Source organism: Pristiophorus japonicus, unplaced genomic scaffold (assembly GCF_044704955.1).
Source record: "Pristiophorus japonicus isolate sPriJap1 unplaced genomic scaffold, sPriJap1.hap1 HAP1_SCAFFOLD_163, whole genome shotgun sequence".
In the NCBI taxonomy this organism is placed as follows: domain Eukaryota; kingdom Metazoa; phylum Chordata; class Chondrichthyes; family Pristiophoridae; genus Pristiophorus; species Pristiophorus japonicus.
Window position 1 is genome coordinate 545219 of NW_027251310.1, and position 20546 is coordinate 565764.

At 46.4% G+C, this 20546-nt stretch overlaps 2 non-coding genes across 2 annotated transcripts; one reads left to right on the forward strand and one right to left on the reverse strand.

The window, feature by feature from the left end:
* Positions 1-405: 405 nt before the first annotated feature.
* trnak-cuu (transfer RNA lysine (anticodon CUU)) lies at positions 406-478 on the reverse strand. Its single transcript has one exon. It is a non-coding gene; the product is annotated as a tRNA-Lys (tRNA).
* Positions 479-19395: 18917 nt separating this feature from the next.
* On the forward strand, positions 19396-19467 carry trnaw-cca (transfer RNA tryptophan (anticodon CCA)). Its single transcript has one exon. It is a non-coding gene; the product is annotated as a tRNA-Trp (tRNA).
* Positions 19468-20546: the final 1079 nt, after the last annotated feature.

Sequence of the window (20546 nt, forward strand, 5' to 3'; positions counted from 1 at the left end):
GCATTTGAAACCCGCAAACAACTCATTAATTATTCGCTTTTTCCAGTTCCAGAGCTCAGAGGGTTATTGTCCATCCCTGGGATGCAAGCTACCTCAGACCCGGGCCAAAGCTCCCCGTGCACCGAGCACAGGCTCAGGAAAACCCCGGGGGAGAGGTTATCCCGGTCACTGGGCCTTCCAGCAGCCCTGAACAAGCACTCGGTCTGAAACTTTCCAGAGTAATAACTTATAACTGGAGCATCTAACAGTAAGGACGGCCGAGCGGTCTGAGGCGCTGCTTTCAATATTTGATTAAATTATCAACTCTCCCTCAGTTCGCATGTTTATCATTGTGCAAAAGAAGATCATGGGTTCATTAATGATATTTACCCGCGAAAGCAACATAAACGTTTAATGAAAAGTAAACGCCCAACTTGGGGCTCGAACCCACGACACTGAGATTAAGAGTCTCATGCTCTACCGACTGAGCTAGGCGGGCTTCTCAACAGTTACGCTGTCAATCCCCTTCAGAATATTGTCTGTTTCAATGAGATCACCTCTCATTCTTCGAAACTCCAGCAAGTATCGGCATATTCTGCACAATCTCTCACCATAGGACAGTCCTCTCATCCCAGGAATCAATCTGGTGAACCTCCGTTTTACCACCTCCAAGGCAAATATATCCTTCCTCAGATAAGGAGACCAAAACTGTGCGCAGTACTCCAGGTGTGGTCTCACCAGGGCACTGCACAATTGGAGCAAGACTTCCTTACTCTTGCACTATGGGCGGAATATTAGGTGCTATGGGCTGAATATCCTGTTTTTCTGCTGATTCTACGGGTGTATAAAAAGTTATAAAAATTCAACAGTCACTCAGAAAACATATTTGTATTTCCTTCAGTGTGCAACACATGTGGGTGGATTAATGATGATTGAAACAATTATTCAGTATCTCACAGACTTGAAATATATTTGTCAGCTTGCTTTGTAAAAATGCTTTCTCTGACCGGGAATCAAACCCAGACCACGGCAGTGAGAGCACCAATTCCTAACCACTAGACTACCAGGGAACACTGCTAGCAGCTTCTGCGATAGCTTTAAATATAGTCAGCTTACAATCACAGCTGAGAATTGTGCGGTGACACGGGGTGTAACTGGATTTGCTGGGAGCAGCGTGGAGGCCCCGACCTGCGTGAGAACACCAGCGGCAGGTCGGGGCCATAAAAGGAGCGGTGAGCGGCGGCCTGGGAGCAGCGTGGTGGTGTACCACGGCAAGGTACAGCGCGAGCTGGTGCAGGAGGGCGAGGCAGCGAAGAGTGACGTCATCAAAGTCCAGGTCGGTGATTGGAGCGTGGGCAGGTACAGCAGGAGCAGCGAGAGACTGTGGAGGGATGTGATCGGGGCCCAGGGGCGGCGTGAGTTCAGGGCCAGGGGCCCAGGGTTTCGAAATCTCGACCTCCGAAAAGAATGACTCCGACACTTACAGCTCCGGTAGAAGTTTCCTATTTAATTTACTTGCTCGCAAGGGGTAGGTCGCACTCAGGCAAGGGCTAAGTGAACACCTCCGAAATGGTTCAGTTTAACAAGATATGTATACAGTAAAACCAAAGTTCTGGCCTCTCCCTGTGTATTGCTCTGTCTCACAGTCAGTGAATACAGATAAAGAGTTAATTACTATATCCTGGTCCTGACATGGTGTCCAGATATTTCCTTTTGTCAGGGTTATCAGAAAGCCAAACGGCCATTACTCCATGAGTCATAGGTAATGGGCTATCACCTGTCTTGTATTGTGTCAGGATTGTTTCAATTTCCTGGTCAGTTTATCTGTTTGCATCAAATGGATGAGGTCTCGGAGAGAGATAATGGCTAGAAGATAAGGGTGGGGTGACATGGAACTCCTGTAGTGTAGACAATAGGAGAGCACCATGGGGGGTTACTTGTCTCAGCATGACTTGTCTCCTAGCTGTCTGATGGCCATCAGCCATCTAACAGCAGGTTTAGCTGTTTATGCAAGCTGACTGCTAAAATGCAGAAAGTTCTGGAAGGGCCAGGACTCCATTTTAATCAAAAGGCACACAAATACCGTATGGTATCAGCTTAGATAAAAATACTTTCCACATCCCCCCATTTTGTCCTTCACAAGGACAACGCAATCCATTCTGATCTTGTACAGTCTCTCCATTTCCATTTCCACACAAGAGCCTTCAGCAGTTGTTGCCACCATAACTCTAGCCGTGGTCTCGGTAGGTAACATCGTTTCTCCCACCCTGGCACAGCAACACTTAACGACGACAAATAATAGATACAGGGCGAAAACTATCAGCAGGAATATGATCAAACCCTGTACCACAGATTTCCCCAGGGCTCCCAACCATCCTGATGTTTTCAGCTAGACTGCCGATATCTTCTGATTTATCTGCGATATACGAACAGCATTCTTCACCTATTAATGCGCATGTTCCTCCCTCCTTGGCTAGGAGATAATCTAAGGCCATACGATTTTGGAGAGCCACTGTTCGAATAGCTACTATTTCGTCATTTATCCCTTCAAAGGCTTGGGAAGTTGCATTGGCTACTGATTCTACTAAGTTAGCCAGTTCCCGTAACTGCCATTCGGTCGATGCTATTCCATAGGGTGGCACCATTACCTTGAATATTCCGTTTAGCCACGTCAAATCCCGCTTAAATCTATGACTTCCATAGGCCTCCATTAGAGTCCTTACTGATCTGAAAAGGGGTACCACATATCCTAAGTAACAGGACCCTGTCCAGTTGGCTGGTAACCATGGGTCGGCTTTATGGCCACAAATAAAGTAGGTGCAATTATAGGGCGTCAGATCCTGGTCCTTCAGTCTCATTACTCACTAGGCATATTATACCTTCAGGATTTCCTATTCTGGGAGTAATGCTTAGGAAGGGAGGCTGATGGTTATTATCATAATTGGGCTGGTACCATCCCTGGAAGGCTGTAAGTTTATACCCTGCCGACCTCCATTCTGTTTGCTCCTTCGTTTCTGGCCTCTTAGTTAGTTTTGTCCTGTTTTGCACTGTCAACCATTCTACCATTTCTGATTCGTTAAAGGGGACAGATCTCTGGGGAATACCCCCCCTGGAGTGGACAGGTACATGGGAACATATCCAACAACTCGACAAGTTTCTTTCTTGAGCATACCTATAACTCAGTGCCATAAATACGTTTACATGCAATTCCCTTCGGTGGCGGGTCTGTACCCCTGGTGTAATCAATAATGTGAAGTAAAACCCTGTCAAGCCCAGCACCATCAGTCCCCATAGTCCATACAGTTCCTTATTCAGTCTTCCTTTTTCTGTTCCTCTGATTCCTTCGTCCCTTCCTCCTGGTCGGGTGCCCGTTTGCAATGGGATGCGTGGATCCATGTTGGTCTTTCCTTTACCTTGATTGCAGTATTGGTCGCCAGCAAGATCTGGTATGGTCCTTCGAATCTTGGCTGTAGACTGCTTTTCCTTTTAAAAATCTTGATGCAAACGAATTCCCCTGGCTCCAGGTTATGACACTTCCCTTCCGCTGGCTTGACTTGGGCTTCCTTTACCTGTGAATGAAAGCTGGAAATACATTTGGTTAGTGCAATACAATAATTGAACATATTTTCCTCCATTTTGTGGATGTCCATCTGTTTTGCAGTAAATGGTGCTGTAAAAGGTAGTCGTTGGGGACGTCCCATAACTATCTCATGCGGTGACAGGCCTGTTGTTCTGTTGGTTGCAGATCGCATTACCATCAAAGCTAAGGGCAGCAGTTCTGTCCATTTCAGTCCAGTGTCATTGCATAGTTTTGCCAGCTTATTTTTAAGCATTCCATTATATCTTTCAACAAGTCCAGCTGATTGTGGATGATAACTGCAATGAAAACGTTGATTAATCTGTAAAGCTTTACACATTTCTCTTATAACAGTTCCCGTGAAATGTGAACCATTATCACTGGAAAGCTTAGCAGGGATTCCGAAGCGCGGTACAATTTCTTTTAACAAACATTTAGCAACAGTAGTGGCATCGGCCTTTTTACATGGAAAGGCTTCAATCCATCTAGAGAACACATCTACAATAACTAATACATACTTGAATCCCATACACATAGGTAATTCAATAAAATCCATTTGTAAATGTACAAAAGGCCCGACTGGATTTGGGTGGGAGGCAGATTCTACTTTTTCCGTCTTACCCGGATTCATTGTCTGACAGGTAACACAATTTTCACAGATTTGTTTTGCAATTGCCGAAATACCTGGTGCATACCAAGTTGCCAAAATATAATCTGCCAATCCCCCTTTGCCTGCATGTGTGAATGTATGAACACATCGGGCAATCCATGGAAGTAAGGATCTAGGGGCCACCACGCGGCCGTCATGGTGAACCCATATTCCTTCTGGATTTTTATAACATTGATCCTTCGTCCAGGTCACCACCTCCTCCGTACTGGCCTGTGTCTGAAAAGCCAGCACGTCATTAATAGTGGGTGGCGGGTCTGAGCAATTATTTTTCCTTAGTGGGAACAATGACACCTGCATCCCCCCTTTCGACAGAGCTGCTGACTTAGCTGCATTATCACCTCTGGCATTCCCAAGTGCCACCTCATTCGACTGGCCTGTATGTGCTTGGCATTTGATAATGGCAAGTTTCAAAGGGCATTGAATGGCTCGCAGGAGAGTTTCCACTTGTTCTGCATTTTTGATAGGGGTTCCTGAAGAAGTCAGGTACCCGCGAATCTTCCAAATTTGTCCATAGTCATGTGATACCCCAAAACCATACCTGGAGTCAGTGTAGATATTAACTGTGTGTCCTTCAGCCAGAATACAGGCTCGAGTTAACGCAAACAATTCGGCTTGTTGGGCTGAAGGGGAGTCTGGAAGAGAGGCTGTTTCGACAACATTAAACTGAGTTACAATTGCATAAGCCGCTCTAGGTTGGCCCCTATCATTTCGTAAGGCTGATCCGTCAACATAGTACACTAGATCAGGGTTACACATTGGTACATCTGTTAGATTGATACGTGGTTTAGTCACTAATTTGGTTACCATTTCACATGAATGGGGTTCGCCGTCGTCTTCCGTGGGGAGTAGAGTGGCTGGATTTAAGTTAGTACATCTTTTGATGATAAAGTTCGGATTTGATAACAATTCGACCTCGTATTTAGTGGTTCTTGCGGAGGTTATGTGTTGGGTGGCACATTTAGTAAGTAAAATTTCGACAGAGTGTGGGATATACAAAATGGTCTGATGATTTAGAGTTATTGTCTGAGCCTGTTGCCTAGCATAATAAGCTGATGCCAACGAAGGAAGACATCCTGGTAGTCCGCGTGCCACTGGATCTAGTTGGGTACTGAAATACGCTACCGGCCGCTGCCTGTCCCCATGTAACTGAGTCAAAACAGATTGTGCAAAACCCGACTTGTGATGCACAAATAAGTTGAATAGCTTAGTGTAATCTGGTAATCCCAAGGCGGGTGCTGTAGTGAGGGACTGTTTAAGGTTCTGAAAAGCATTCCGGGATACCTCATTCCAAATCAACATCTCTGGTAGTGCGGGCATGGACATGTCTAACAGTGGTCTAACAATCTCGGAATAACTCGTAACCCATTGCCGGCAGTATCCTGTCATGCCGAGGAGGTGTTTCATTTCTCTCTTGGTTACTGGTAGTGGGGCAGAGCAGATTGCTTTTACTCGGTCTTGTGTCAATTGTCTCGTATCTCTGTCCAATTCGTGCCCTAGATACCGAACCTTTTCTGAGACAAATTGTAACTTTGCCTTTGACACCTTGTGTCCTTTCGAGGCCAGAGCTTTTAATAACACAAGGGAATCCGTTTCGCAGGCCAATTTGGAGGGTGAGACGAGCAATAAGTCGTCAACATACTGCACAAGTGTAGAACCTGCTGGTAAAATTACATCTTCCAGATCCCTCTTTAGGCACTGTGAGAATATGGTAGGGCTCTCGGTAAATCCCTGCGGGAGTCTTGTCCACGTATATTGGCGTCCTTTATACGTGAAGGCAAACAGGAATTGGGACTCTGGATGAATGGGTATTGAGAAAAATGCTGAACACAGATCAACTACTGTGTAATACGTTGATGATGCCGGAATACTGGCAAGTATAATTGCCGGGTTGGGAACCACTGGATAAGTTGGGAATACCGAATGATTCACGGCTCTTAGGTCTTGGACAAATCTCCATTTGTCACTATTGGGCTTCTACACCGGAAAGATCGGTGTGTTACATGGACTTCTAGTTGGAACGATTACTCCCTGGGCCAGCAGGGACTTAATGACTGGCTCAATACCTTGTTCTGCGGCTGGGGACAAGCGGTATTGAGGCTTCTTGGGGAGCGGGGCGGTTGAATTGATCGCTACCTTATAGGGTTGTGCGGTGAGCATCCATCCTACTTCATTAGCGTGTGTAGACCATAGTTGTTCTGGAACTTTAGCAAGAAGCTCTGCTGTGCTTTGTCGTACTGGGAAGCTAGTGTCTGAGAGCTTCCTTTCTTCTAAGACAGCATCGAAGTATATTTTCCCATTCAACTTGACAGAATAGCCTCCCCCCCTTTCATGTTGTCCCAAAGTTCCATTACGTGTGTGCCATTCCTCTTGTACTGGGGATCCTTGCATTCTTTTAACCATTCGTCCTAAATCCTGGGGTTTATGTGTGCCTGCAACCGCAAGGGTGCAGTGTGGAACGCTCCGTTTAACCCTAAACAAGTTCTGACTGTGGGAGGATAATTCAACCCCTGCCGCTATCCCTTCGGGTCCGATAAAGATTTTTTCGATCATCAATTGATGTTTCTGGCGCAGGAATGGTTGATAAAAGATTTGTGCTGCAGCGTCTGATCCCGTTTTGTCACAATATGCTGTGCAGTGTAATGTTTCGTACCACTTGCCCAAGGTTTGAGATTTGAGTTAGTCTGTGATTAACCTTGTTACACACCAATATGAACCAACCAAATAGGATAGGGTTTTACTTAGTGTGGGGTCCAAATTTTCCCAGGCATACAATATGGGAGTTGTGGGTTGAAGTAGTGGATAAGCGCTACATGGGGACTCGAACCTCCAGACCAGCTGGGGAACAGATGATCGTGGCATTCATTTTACATAACAGGTCACGTCCACACAGATTCACTGGAACCTCTTTAGACAGTAGGAATGAATGACTATCTTCGCAATCCTCTAATTGTACATTGATAGGGTTGGAGAAAAACATTTGCTGTGCGTGTCCAGATAGTCCAATCACTGAGGTTTGATTAGTGGAAGTGGGAATTCCCCTCGTATCCTCCCTTGAAAGGACCGAATAGGTGGCACCAGTATCCACGAGGAATGGGACATCCTTTCCTTGTATTCGTATTTTTACTTCAGGTTCTCCTATGGCATTTAACGAAACGACCGGTAGCTGTTTGTTCGCAGCACTCGGGTCTGGGATTGGGCGTCATTGATCATTATACGGGCAATGTGGTGGTTGGCCGAATTGCTTTTGATTCTGTGATCCAAATGGATCTTGAACAGAGAAATTAGTCTGAGGTCTAGCAACTACCTGGACTTGAGTCGCATACGGGTTGGGTTCTGAAGGGGGAGGGTGCGCTCTATTACCTGCCTGTTGAGTCCAATCATGATTTGGTTGTTGCTGTTTTGCCCGGCAAGTTCTAGCCCAGAGTTCAATCTGACCACAATTGTGACAGGTATCATATTGTTCCTGCCCTGCACCTCCTCTCCCTCTTCCCCTGTAATATCCTCCTCTGGCTCGCCCTCTTCCTCTACCCTGGGGGGGGGGGGCGTAGGACGGTGTCACCGGGGTGGGTGTTATTGGAGCTGCTTGTCCTACAAACATGGTGACCTTGCTTCTAGATTCTCTATTTCGCTCTTGTATGTCCTTTAACATAGATACAACCTTGGATAGCGATTCCGGTCGCCATCCGAGACAAACTAGTTTAAAGGGATCTCTGAGTTCGGGTCTTAGCCCGTTTACCACGGCGCTGATCATAGGAGCTTCTACCTCCTCCATTTTCATGCCTGAACATTGGTTCATGATCTCTCGCACTCTTTCTACATAATGCTCAACATCCTCCTCCTTTCTTTGTGTAGTTTCCATAATTTTGGACCAATTCGTTTTCCTCGGGAACACCGAATGTAAGGCTTCCCAACATCTTCCCCAGAACCCCTCTCCTGGCTTCGTGCTGGGATCTGCCTCCGGAGCCTCTCGATGGGTTTTAAAATCTTTGACTTTTATCTCAAGTTCGGCAAATTTTGTGTCCTTTATCCATGCTTTCAGTAAGATTTGACCATCTAATATACTGGGTTCGTGGCACAAGATGATTACTTTTAACTGGTCTATGGCCTTTTCAATATTGGTTTTGGGGTCTGCTAATCCTTCCACAATTATTCTTAATTCACTTGGTGACCATGGTCGATAAATAGGGACCGGAGCCCCCCCAGAGAGTGGACTGGGAAAAAGTCTTACTGGGTCTGCAGATGATGATGGCTCCAGGGCAACGGGCTCTGGTCCACCGGTAAGACTTCGTGTGCCACCTGCAGGGCCGTCACGGTATTGATTCCCTTGTGAATGACTTATATATCCTGCAGCCGCACCTGTATTGTTGGGAGCGGGTGTTACCCCGTTTCCCTGTACTCCGGCCCGAGGATCGTCTACTCCTTGGCCTGGAGCACCCCCCGGGGATGGAACATACGGCGGTGGTCGATGGCTGTAGGGAGTTCAATCCTCATCCCAGTCCTCATCCTCATCCTTATCCCAACCCTCAGGGGCCCTAGGTGAGTGTGCCTTTGTCTCTTTAGCAACCATAACGGATGGGTGTTTGTTATGTCGAGGGCGATTCACCTGCTCTACCCGTTCATCCCCCTGCTTTCTCCCTCTAGTACACTGCTTGCTAACTCTTAGGCTCTTCTCGTGTCGTTCCTCAGCTTCCCTTTTCCAATCTCCAAACGCTGACGAATTCACTTTTTTTTCCTCTTCTACCTGGATCTCTGTCTATAAGACATTCTTCTAGACAGGTTATTTCCTCTAAATTGAATGAACCATCGGGTGGAAATGGCCTGTTTTCACCCTTAGTCCATTTTACCCATTCTCTTAGGTGGTCAATTGAAGACTGACCACAATTCTGGAGCATAAAATGGGCTGGGGTCCCTTTTGGTGGTGGTTTACTTGCTCCAGCCCCCATTCTGGATGATTTAAGATTTTTCCACAGTTTCTGATCTCACAATCCTTTCAGCCAACCGAGTTCTCTACGCCCACTTCTCCTGGCCGTTACGTGGTCTGAAAAGGCTCTTAATTCGGGCTCAGTCTGGGTGTGTGAGATATGTTGGCACGAACCAATCGTAGTTGATCAATCAGTTACTGTTTCTTTTCTTAATCAATCCTTGTGTTTTTTTTTTCCGAATCACAATTTCTCAGTCTGCGTTGTACGCCACTACAGACCGAGTCCTTAACTTATCCTAATAAAAACTGATAAAACCTAAGGTTCCGTACCCAAACTCTTTGATCGATTGCGCTCTTTTTTTTATAGTCTTATCACATAAGAACCCCTTCCGAATTAAAAATAATAAAAAATCTTATCACATAAGAACCTTCGATCGATTACCGCCTTCTTTTTTCTTTTTTTTTTAATAGTCTTATCACATAAGAACCCCTTCCGAATTAAAAACAATAAAAATCTTATCATATAAGAACCTGGAACCCTTTTCGATCGACTAGCGCTCCCTTACCTACTGAAACCTTCCCCGGGCTGTCTCGAGGTTTTTTCCAGAACCTGTTCTCTTCTGCTGGCGAGCTGAGAAAAAATGGTTATAAAAAAATACCTTTAACTTTTAAATGCCGAGTCTTGTAGATGCAGTACCTCCGCTGTGGACAACAGATTACATCTGCGATTCAACAGTGAAAAAAACCTCTTGTGAGCAAAAGGCTCACCTTGTTTGGCCACTGAAGCCTTTCACTGGAGAGGCACGATGCCTGTATCCATTTTACTCACAGGACAGAGAGTATGTATCTCGGTGGAACCTCCAATAACTGTCGAAATCTCGACCTCCGAAAAGAATGACTCCGACACTTACAGCTCCGGTAGAAGTTTCCTATTTAATTTACTTGCTCGCAAGGGGTAGGTCACACTCAGTCAAGGGCTAAGTGAACACCTCCGAAATGGTTCAGTTTAACAAGATATTTATACAGTAAAACCAAAGTTCTGGCCTCTCCCTGTGTATTGCTCTGTCTCACATTCAGTGAATTCAGATAAAGAGTTAATTACTATATCCTGGTCCTGACATGGTGTCCAGATATTTCCTTTTGTCAGGGTTATCAGAAAGCCAAACGGCCATTACTCCATGAGTCATAGGTAATGGGCTATCACCTGTCTTGTATTGCGTCAGGATTGTTTCAATTTCCTGGTCAGTTTATCTGTTTGCATCAAATGGATGAGGTCTCGGAGAGAGATAATGGCTAGAAGATAAGGGTGGGGTGACATGGAACTCCTGTAGTGTAGACAATAGGAGAGCACCATGGGGGGTTACTTGTCTCAGCATGACTTGTCTCCTAGCTGTCTGATGGCCATCAGCCATCTAACAGCAGGTTTAGCTGTTTATGCAAGCTGACTGCTAAAATGCAGAAATTTCTGGAAGGGCCAGGACTCCATTTTAATCAAAAGGCACACAAATACCGTATGGTATCAGCTCAGATAAAAATACTTTCCACAAGGGGCAGCACGGACCAGCCCACACTGCGATATGTGTGGACACTGGGTCTGTGCAGCAGAGCTGGTCTCCAGTCGTCTTGGATAACCCTTGCCACTGGACCAAGACCTCGCTCTGTCAAGCCCGTGTGATGGCTGGGGTGCAACGGCCACCACACGTTAAAAAATCCACGCACAGGCATCTTCCACCCTTCAACATACAGTTCGGACCTGGAATATTAGGTCCATCATTGCAACACCTGTGAACTCATCCTTTTTTGGCATGGAAGCAAGTCATCCTATGGACTGCCTATGATGATGAGGAACTGGATTTGCTGCAGTCCGCGGGCAGCAGGTGATGAAAGCGGGCGTGAGAGGGTGAGTGACAGGTGGGCACTGCTTCTGATGCTGTCTGACCCACGGTGGGAGTGGCCGGGGATTTTAAAGCCCTTTCATTGCACCAATGCAGGGTAAATGAAACTGTGTTTCAGGAACCTTCATGTATATAAACATGGGCATTCTGCACTGTAGACCTCGTGGTGTAACGGTAGTGTGTCTGACTTCAGATCAGAAGGCTGCGTGTTTATATCACGTCGGGGTCACTGTACTTTTCCATATTGTTCTTCCGGAATTGTGATTTTCTTTGCTGTGTCATAATTTACTTTCCCACCCATCTTTGTAACATCAGCAAACTTGGCTCCATTACACTCGGTCCCTATATCACTGGGATAGGGGAGGGAAGACACACCGGAGAAGTGTGAGCTTGTGGACCGGAGAAGTTGCAGCTGCTGGAGCTGTGCGTTTTATCGGGGAGGGACGGGGGGAGAGCCCGCCGAGCGACCGGAGAAGCTGAGAAGCTGCTGTGCTTTTCATCAGGTTTGACACTGTATAAAAATGGCAGAGTGCCAAGTTTTCTCTCCCTACTGCCCATGCGCGAAGGTGCCGGCAGTGTTTTCGGCGCAGGCATTTGGCTCCGCCCCCCACTTCACCATCAACACCACGCCAGGACTCCGGGGACTGTGCACAGCGGCCAGGATGGGACGAGTTTTTCCCCGAGCTGTTTCCAGCGAGCAAAGTCGGTGCGCTTGTGGTCAGTGCGCCGACAAAACTGCTTGGGGAATATCTAGCCCTTGAAGAGTAAGGAGTACACTGAAGGAAATACAAATATGTTTGCCGAGCAACTGTCAATTTTAATAACTTTTTGTACAACCATCGAATCAGCAAAAAAAACAGGGCACTCGCCCCATAGTACCTAATATATAGCCCACAGTACAAGAGTAAGGAAGTCTTGCTACAATTGTACAGCGCCCTGGTGAGACCACACCTGGAGTACTGTGCACAGTTTTGGTCTCCTTATTTGAGGAAGGAAATAATTGCCTGGGAGGCGGTACAACAGAGGTTCACCAGATTGATTCCTGGAATGAGAGGACTGTCTTAAGTTGAGAGATTGTGTAGAATGGGCCGATACTCTCCGGAGTTTAGAAGAATGAGAGGTGATCTCATTGAAACACACAATATTCTGAAGGGGATGGACAGGGTAGATGGTGAGGGTTGTTTTCCCGAGCTGGAGTGTCTAGAACCAGGGGGCACAGTCTCAGGTTAAGGGGTCGGCCATTTAAGACAGAGATGAGGAGGAATTTCTTCACTCAGAGGGATTTGAATCTTTGGAATTCTCTGCCCCACAGGCCTGTGGATGCTGAGTCTCTGAATATATTCAAGGCTGCGTTAGATAGATTTTTCGAGTCTCGGGGAATCAAGGGATCGAGAGATCACTGGAGTTTGGACGAATGAGAGGGGATCTCCTGGAAACATATAAAATTCTGACGGGACTGGACAGGTCCCGATGTTGGGGAAGTCCAGAACCAGGGGTCAGAATCTAAGGGATAAGGGGTAAGCCAATTAGGTCTGAGATGAGGAGAAACTTCTTCGCTCAGAGAGTTGTTAACCTGTGGAATTCTCTGCCGCAGAGTTGTTGATGCCAGTTTGTTCGATATATTCAAGAGGGAGTTAGATGTGACCCCTATGGCTGAAGTGATCAAGGGGTATGGAGAGAAAGCAGGAAAGGGGTACTGAGCTGAATGATCATCCATGATCTTATTGAATGGTGGTGCAGGCTCGAAGGGCCGAATGGCCTAATCCTGCACCTATTTTCTATCTTTCAATGTTTCTATGTCCTGCTACTGCTTCTTTAATAATGGATTCCAACATTTGCCAAACCACAGATGTTAGGCTAACTGGTCTATAGTTTCCTGCTTTTTGTCTGTCTCCTTTTTTAAATTGTGGCATTACATTTGCAGTTTTCCAATCTGCTGGGTCATCCCCAGAATCCAGCGAGTGCATGTCCACAGATCACTGAAAGTAGCAGGCCAGGTAGCTAAGGTGGTTGAGAAGAAATATGGAATGCTTGCCTTTATTAGCTGAGGCATAGAATACAAGAGATGTGGTCGGTGGGGAAGGTTAGGTCACAGCTGGAGTACTGCGTGCAGTTCTGGTACCCATATTACAGGAAGGACATGATTGCACTGAAGATGGTGCAGAGGAGATTTATGAGGATGTTGCCGGGAGTGGAGAATCTTCGCCTTGAGGACAGATTAGATAGGCTGGATTTGGTTTCCATGGAACAGAGCCTGAGGGGAGACCTCATTGAGGTGTATAAAATTATGAGGGGCCTAGATATAGTGGATAGAAAGGACCTATTTCCCTTAGCAGAGGGATCAACAACAAGGAGGCATAAATTTAAAGTAATTGGTCGAAAGTTTAGAGGGGAAATTTCTTCACCCAGAGGGTTGTGGGGGTCTGGAACTTACTGCTTGAAAGGGTGGTAGAGGCAGAAACCCTCACCACATTTAAAAAGTGCTTGGATGTGCACCTAAAGTGCCATAACGTGCAGGGTTATGGACCTAGAGCTGGAAAGTGGGATTTGGCTGGAGAGCCTCTTGTTGGCCGGCACGGACACGTTGGGCCGAAATGGCCTCCTTCCGTGATGTAAACTTCTTTGATTCTATGAACTCGTTTGCAAAGAGTTGAGGTGCGTGTGAGGTGATTTGTGAACATCTTTCCTCACATGACAACATTTCAAAGGCAACTCAACGGCTGTAAAGCACTTTGGGTCTTCATGAGTTCCTGACAGATGCTGCAGAAACGCAAGTCCTTCTTTGCAAAATTTCAACGCAAACTCAAGGCTGATTTGGGATTTGAAACGAGGATTTTTCTGCAAATTTGAAGTAACAACCACAGAGCAAGAATCATACCCCTAGACCAACAAACCACCTGCTTAGCAAATGTGGAGATAAGATGTAACCATTATTGAAGCATTTTTAGTGTGTGTTGCTGTTCTTAATCGGAGGAGCACATGAGACGGAATCAGTGACGATGCCTTTTCGACATGTCTTCTGAAGCGCCGCACGGTCCCACTCCTGCAGTCAATGAGCTGTCGGGACGTGAATGTATCCATCATCATCATCATCATAGGCGGTCCACCGAAACGAGGATGACTTGCTTCCACGCCGAAAAAGGATGAGTTCACAGGTGTTTCAATGAAGGACCCGAACTACATCCCAAAGGGTGGAAGATGCCTGTGCGTGGATTTTTTAAATGTGTGGTGGCCGTTGCACCCCAGCCATCACACGGGCTTGGCAGAGCGAGGTCTTGCAATAAGGTGGATGAATTAATTGTGCAAATAGATGTTAACAAATATGATGTGATTGGGATTACGGAGACGTGGCTCCAGGATGATCAGGGCTGGGAACTCAACATTCAGGGGTATTCAACATTCAGGAAGGATAGAATAAAAGGAAAAGGAGGTGGGGTAGCATTACTGGTTAAAGAGGAGATTAATGCAATAGTTAGGAAAGACATTAGCTTGGATGATGTGGAATCTATATGGGTAGAGCTGCAGAACACCAAAGGGCAAAAAACGTTAGTAGGAGTTGTGTACAGACCTCCAAACAGTAATAGGGATGTTGGGGAGGGCATCAAACAGGAAATTAGGGGTGCATGCAATAAAGATGCAGCAGTTATAATGGGTGACTTTAATATGCACATAGATTGGGCTAGCCAAACTGGAAGCAATACGGTGGAGGAGGATTTCCTGGAGTGCATAAGGGATGGTTTTCTAGACCAATATGTTGAGGAACCAACTAGGGGGGAGGCCATCTTAGACTGGGTGTTGTGTAATGAGAGAGGATTAATTAGCAATCTCATTGTGCGAGGCCCCTTGGGGAAGAGTGACCATAATATGGTGGAATTCTGCATTAGGATGGAGAATGAAACAGTAATTTCAGAGACCATGGTCCAGAACTTAAAGAAGGGTAACTTTGAAGGTATGAGGCGTGAATTGGCTAGGATAGATTGGCGAATGATACTTAGGGGGTTGACTGTGGATGGGCAATGGCAGACATTTAGAGACCGCATGGATGAAGTACAACAATTGTACATTCCTGTCTGGCGTAAAAATAAAAAGGGGAAGGTGGCTCAACCGTGGCTATCTAGGGAAATCAGGGATAGTATTAAAGCCAAGGAAGTGGCATACAAATTGGCCAGAAATAGCAGCGAACCTGGGGACTGGGAGAAATTTAGAACTCAGCAGAGGAGGACAAAGGGTTTGATTAGGACAGGGAAAATGGAGTACGAGAAGAAGCTTGCAGGGAACATTAAGGCGGATTGCAAAAGTTTCTATAGGTATGTAAAGAGAAAAAGGTTGGTGAAGACAAACGTAGGACCCCTGCAGTCAGAATCAGGGGAAGTCATAACGGGGAGCAAAGAAATGGCGGATCAATTGAACAAGTACTTTGGTTCGGTATTCACTAAGGAGGATACAAACAACCTTCCGGATATAAAAGGGGTCAGAGGGTCTAGTAAGGAAGAGGAACTGAGGGAAATCTTTATTAGTCGGGAAATTGTGTTGGGGAAATTGATGGGATTGAAGGCCGATAAATCCCCAGGGCCTGATGGACTGCATCCTAGAGTACTTAAGGAGGTGGCCTTGGAAATAGCGGATGCATTGACAGTCATTTTCCAACATTCCATTGACTCTGGATCAGTTCCTATGGAGTGGAGGGTAGCCAATGTAACCCCACTTTTTAAAAAAGGAGGGAGAGAGAAAACAGGGAATTATAGACCGGTCAGCCTGACCTCAGTAGTGGGTAAAGTGATGGAATCAATTATTAAGGATGTCATAGCAGTGCATCTGGAAAATGGTGACATGATAGGTCCAAGTCAGCATGGATTTGTGAAAGGGAAATCATGCTTGACAAATCTTCTGGAATTTTTTGAGGATGTTTCCAGTAAAGTGGACAAGGGAGAACCAGTTGATGTGGTATATTTGGACTTTCAGAAGGCTTTCGACAAGGTCCCACACAAGAGATTAATGTGCAAAGTTAAAGCACATGGGATTGGGGGTAGTGTGCTGACGTGGATTGAGAACTGGTTGTCAGACAGGAAGCAAAGAGTAGGAGTAAACGGGTACTTTTCAGAATGGCAGGCAGTGACTAGTGGAGTGCCGCAAGGTTCTGTGCTGGGGCCCCAGCTGTTTACATTGTACATTAATGATTTAGACGAGGGGGTTAAATGCAGTATCTCCAAATTTGCGGATGATACTAAGTTGGGTGGCAGTGTGAGCTGCGAGGAGGATGCTATTAGGCTGCAGAGTGACTTGGATAGGTTAGGTGAGTGGGCAAATGCATGGCAGATGAAGTATAATGTGGATAAATGTGAGGTTATCCACTTTGGTGGTAAAAACAGAGAGACAGACTATTATCTGAATGGTGACAGATTAGGAAAATGGAAGGTGCAACGAGACCTGGGTGTCATGGTACATCAGTCATTGAAGGTTGGCATGCAGGTACAGCAGGCGGTTAAGAAAGCAAATGGCATGTTGGCCTTCATAGCGAGGGGATTTGAATACAGGGGCAGGGAGGTGTTGCTACAGTTGTAAAGTCCTTGGTGAGGCCACACCTGGAGTATTGTGTACAGTTTTGGTCTCCTAACTTGAGGAAGGACATTCTTGCTATTGAGGGAGTGCAGCGAAGGTTCACCAGACTGATTCCCGGGATGGCGGGACTGACCTATCAAGAAAGATTGGATCAATTGGGATTGTATTCACTGGAGTTCAGAAGAATGAGAGGGGACCTCATAGAAACGTTTAAAATTCTGACGGGTTTAGACAGGTTAGATGCAGAAAGAATGTTCCCAATGTTGGGGAAGTCCAGAACCAGGGGTCACAGTCTGAGGATAAGGGGTAAGCCATTTAGGACCGAGATGAGGAGAAACTTCTTCACCCAGAGAGTGGTGAACCTGTGGAATTCTCTACCACAGAAAGTAGTTGAGGCCAATTCACTAAATATATTCAAAAGGGAGTTAGATGAAGTCCTTACTACTCGGGGGATCAAGGGTTATGGCGAAAAAGCAGGAAGGGGGTACTGAAGTTTCATGTTCAGCCATGAACTCATTGAATGGCGGTGCAGGCTAGAAGGGCTGAATGGCCTGCTCCTGCACCTATTTTCTATGTTTCTATGTCTATGTTTCTATGGTCCAGTGGCAAGGGATATCCAAGACGACAGGCAACCAGCTCTGCTGCATGGACCCAGTGCACACACATATCGCAGTGTGGGCTGGCCCGTGCTAACCCTGGGCCCCTGGCCCCAAAATCATGCCTCCGCTGGGCCCCGATCACATCCCTCTACAGTCTCTCGCCACTCCTTCGCCCCGATCTCGCCACTCGTGCTGTATCTGCCCGCGCTCCAATCACCGACCTGGACCTTGATGACATCACTCTTCGCTGCCGCCGCCCTCCTGCACCGGCTCGCGCTGCTCCCTGGAGTATTCTCCTGGGACCTCCAAGCTGCTCCCAGGGCCGCTCGCCGTTCCTTTTATGGTCCCGACCTGCCGATGGTGTTCTCCCGTTAGTGTATCCAGGCTGTGGGTGGCCACCCCGAGCGCAGCAGAGGGGTTTCTGCATTAGTTCTGGGTGGGGACAGTATCTTTCCCCTTCTCTCTTCCTCTTGTCTTTAACCCTGTGCTTTTATTTCTCTATTTATTCCCCCTGTCTTAGTTTCTAGCGTTTGAAAGGGAACAAATGATAAAATGGGTGTCTCTGTGGAACAACTTCTCTCACTCAAAGTTAGACGCACTACCACTTCCCCATGAGGTCTAGGCAGCTAGCCGTTGATATTCACGTTCATATATAATATATCTGCATGTATCATAACCGTTCACTGGTGGTCGAGGGGTTAAGATCCGGCGCACTAAACTGGTTTCAATTCTCGATCAATTCATCGCATAAAAATGATTGAGGTCTGTGAGAAGATTAATAATTGCTGTAATCACCATGAATACCAATACTTTCTGCGATAGACCGAGCTTACAGACTATCTGGCTTCTCCTGCCCTTTGCCGGGCACGTGTTCGGGGTTTAATTTAGTAAACTGGGCGAGTTCATTGATCGCGGGGAGACGGTAGGAGCCTCTGTGGCCCCACTGTGAGGATGTGGAAGTGAACACGGTGACTGGGTGATCCGTGATATTTCTGTAAAGGGCAGCGGAGGAGAAGGATTGAGAGCTTTCAGTGTGGGACAGAAGTTGTTTAACGTGAGCCAACACATTCCCGATCAGCACAGAGGGAGCTCACTGGTCAGCTCCCCTCTGTTGGGGCTGCTGTGCCAGAGGTTTCTGTAGTGCAGTGGTTATCACATTTGCTTTATACGAGAAAAGTACCCGGTTTGATTCTGGGTAGAAACATTATGTTTAAACTTGCGAAAAGGGAACAATCGGAGGAGAGTTTAGTCTCCTGGAAAATGCTGCCTGACCTGCTGAGATTTCCAGCATTTGCTGTTTTTATTTGCTATTTATTCTCCTGGTAAAAGGGCTCCCTTATTCCTGAATTGATCTTTATTTAACCAATAAATAGATAACTTTCAGTGAGAGAAAACGGATCCACCGGGGACCTTTCGCGTGTGAGGCCAACGTGATATCCGCCACACTGCAGCCCATCAAAGAGCGAGAAACCACTGAATAGAAAGGATGAGCTCACAAATATCAGGGGCAGTGCAGTCTGGTCAACGTCAAACCCTCCTTTCTTATTCAGCAGAGGCATGAACGGGAGTCAGACGCCACAAAGTTTCATTAAAGATACAAATACAAATAAAACTTCCAAATCTTTTCACTGTAAAATTCTTTCACTTTATTTGAAACCCTACTGCGTTGAATCTGAAAATGATCACCATGGGATTTTATCTTCACCACTGATTCTATTTTCTCTGCACGGAAGGAATAACCGGTGCTGTTAAATTTGACAAAAGTTGCCCCAGATTCCTGGTGACATCGGCAATACAGTAGTAAAATGGGTTAACATGCTGAAGAACATAAGAACAAAAGAAATAGGAGCAGGAGTCGGTTATACGCCCCTCGAGCCTGCTCCGACATTTAATACGATCATGGCCGATGCGATCATGGACTCAGGTCCACTTCCCTGCCCGCTCCCCAAAGCACAGGACAAATGATTGAAGTATCGATTGTCCCGCAGTTAGCATTTCTTTCATTGTGCAAAAGAAGGTGACGGGTTAATGAATGATGCTTTTCCGTGAAAGCAACACAAAAGTTTAAGAAAAAAACATCCGGTGACTGGCAGGTGAGCGTTGCTTCTGACACCCGATGGGAATGGGGCGGGGATTTTAAAGCCCCTTGTGTTGTGAAAGCTTCATATAAAGGAACATCTCACAATCATTGCGTAGGCCTCGTGGCGCAACGGTAGCGTGTCTGACTCCAGATCAGAAGGTTGCATGTTCAAATCACGTCGGGGTCACTTTTCTTTCAGAATTAATATTTTCTTTGCTGTTTGGCAATAACCAGACCCTTGTTCCAAGGTCTGTCTCATTGTTTCCCCGGTGCCAGGCAGAGATACGCCTGCTGTCCTCATTTATTTCATTTGACAGGACACAAAAGTTCAAAATCAACTTGCAGGCGGCCACACACACCGCCGAGCGGTCTCAGGTGCTGTGATTAGATCGCAGTTTTCTCTGGAGGTGTGGGTTTGAATCCAACTTCTGACATTTCTTATTTTTAATCATTAAGCGAAACTCATTGTTTGATACCACGACCAACTCCTTAAAACTGGGATTCAGCAGTTCACCTGCTCGCTTAACATCTCCGTCTAACCTGGTGCTGAAAGTGGAGATGTTTCCGCAGTGTCGCGGTTAACACGTTCGCCTCACACGCGAAAGCTCACCAGGCGGGAATATTTTCTGTAGCTTTCTCCTCATGCATGCTCAGGAGCGAGTTTGTTCTCCTGTGAAAAATTCATGAGATGATAAGCATGTAAGAATTAGGGGCCGGAGTACGCCATTCGGCCCCTCGAGCCTGGTCCATCATTCAAGAAGATCCTGGCAGTTCCTCGACAGCAAGTTTAAACATCTGGGGCAGAGCCAACAGGCACCTGTCTGCAATCAGTGAGAGAACGGTATGTTTGGCAGAAGCCTGGCGAGCTCAGTCAGTGGAATATAAGACTTTTAATCTCAGGGTCGTAGTTTCGACACCCACATTGGACATTTACATTTTTCATAGAATTATAGAATGATAGAAGTTTGCAGCACATAAGGAGGCCATTTCGTCCCATCACTTCCACCCCGGCCAACAAGAGGCGATCCAGCTTCATCCACTTTCCAGCTCTGGGTCCATAACCCTGCAGGTTACGGCACTTCAGGTGCACATCCAAATACTTTTTACATGTGGTATCTGCCTCCGCCATTCTTTCAGGCAGCGAGTTCCTGACCCCCACAAACCTCTGCATGAAGAATTTTACCTTCAAATCTTCTTTGAACCTTCTCCCAATTACTTTCGATAGATGCCCCCTGATTGTTGACCCCTCTGCTATCCACTATATCT